Raw genomic sequence first — 1,944 nt, 5'->3', positions numbered from 1 at the left:
GGAGTTACAAGCCCTGTTTTCTCTTTTGTTTTCAAGAATGGTTTCTTTTCAATAGCTCTCTGTTTAGTTTGCTGGACAAACACGGATGAATCCAAGCCTCATAACCATCTGGGCAAAGTATCAAAGTACTATTTACCATCTCCTCTTCAAAGACAGGGATGACTGGCAATTGATTGGAGATCTGAAACCAAGGTTATGGGTTTAGGTCAGTTGGTGTAAAGAATGTTGTCTGGATACACAGTTCTACTGCATTCCCTTTGTAGTTGCTAGAGTACAAGAGATTAATGGGGAAGGGGGAATTGGTTTTTTGGAGTTTGGGAGAAGGCTAAGACACAGATTAACACAGTTGGAAGAGACCTTGTAGGTCGTCTAGTCCAAACCCCCGTCTAAGCAGACCCTACGCCATTTTTAACAGAATGCAGTCCAGTCTATTCTTGAAAGTTTCCAGTGATGAAACTCCCACAACTTCCGAATGCAAGCTGTTCCATTAGTTCATTGCTCTCACTGTCAGAAATGTTTTCCTTATTTCCAAGTTGAACCTCTCTTTATTCAGTTTCCATCCATTATTTCTTGTCTGGCCTTCAGGTGCTTTGGAAAATAGCTTGAACCTCTCCTCTCTGTGGAGCCCCTCAAATATTGGAACACTGCTATCATGTGTCCCCTGGCCCTTCTCTTCACTAGACTAGCCATGCCCAGTTCATGCAACCATTCATCATATATTTTAGTCTCCAGTCCCCTAATCATCTTGGTCACTCTTCACTGCACTCTTTCTAGAATCTCAACATCTTTTTTATAGTGTGGTGACCAAAACTGGATGTAGTATTCTAGGGGTGGTCTTACTAAGGCTTTATAGTGTGGTAACAGTACCTCACTTGATCTTGATTGCATCCCTCTGTTAATGCAACTTAGGATTGCATTAGATTTTTTGGCTGCTGCTGCACACTGCTGGCTCATATTTAGCTGGTTGTCCACTAAGACTCCAAGATCCCTCTCACAGTTACTGCTATTGAGCCTGGTTTCACCCAGTCTATATGGGTACTTTTGATTTTTCTTGCCTAAGTGTAGAACTTTACCTTTCTCTACACTGAATTTCATTTTGTTACGTATGGCCCAGTGTTCTAGTCTGTCAAGATCCATCTGGATCTAGAGCCTATCATCTAGGGCCATGATATTGAACCTATGGCACATGTGCCAGAAGTGGCATGCAGAGCCATTTCTGCCGGCACATGAGCCGTCGCCCGAAACAGATCCACTGCGCATGTGCGCGCACCTCCCACCAGCCAGCTGATTGTTGGGTATCTGCCGTGCATGTGCAGGGGGTGGGTGGGAGGTGCACGTGCATGCGCAGAGCTGTGCACCGCACATGGGGGTGTCATGCGTGCATGCGCAGGGGTTGGGGGGTTGCACGTGCATTGCATTATGGGTGCAGGCATGTGCGCGTGTGTAAGTGCACATGCGCACTTTCGGCATGCAACAACGAAAAGGTTAGCCATCACTAATCTAGGGTGTTAGCTATTCCTGCCAGCTTAGTATCATCTGCAAATTTGGTAAGTTCCCCTTCTATTCCCTCATTTAAGTTGTTAATGAAGATATTGAAGAGTACTGGGCCTAAGAGGGAACCTTGTGGCACCCCACTGCTTACTTCCCTCATTGTAGACTTAGACCCATTAAGAACTACTTGTTGAATGCAGTTTGCCAGCCAGTTGCGAGTCCATCTAGTGGTGGTGCTGTCTATTCCACTTTTTTTCTAGCTTACCAAGAAGTAGGTGGTGGTCTACTTTGTCAAATGCCTTGCTGAAGCCTAAGTATATTATGTCCACAGTATTTCGCTGGTCTACTAAGCCTTGTAGGTCTTGGATGCTTTGAATGGTGGGTATAATTAACAATTGATACAGATAATTACTCCACATTCATCACCCATTTCAATAGGACATTATTTGTTCA

This window comes from Notechis scutatus, chromosome 2 (assembly GCF_049901735.1).
Source record: "Notechis scutatus isolate UNSWTSFEM ecotype Mainland chromosome 2, rNotScu1.2, whole genome shotgun sequence".
In the NCBI taxonomy this organism is placed as follows: Eukaryota; Metazoa; Chordata; class Lepidosauria; order Squamata; family Elapidae; genus Notechis; species Notechis scutatus.
Note: the sequence above shows the minus strand (reverse complement) of the source record.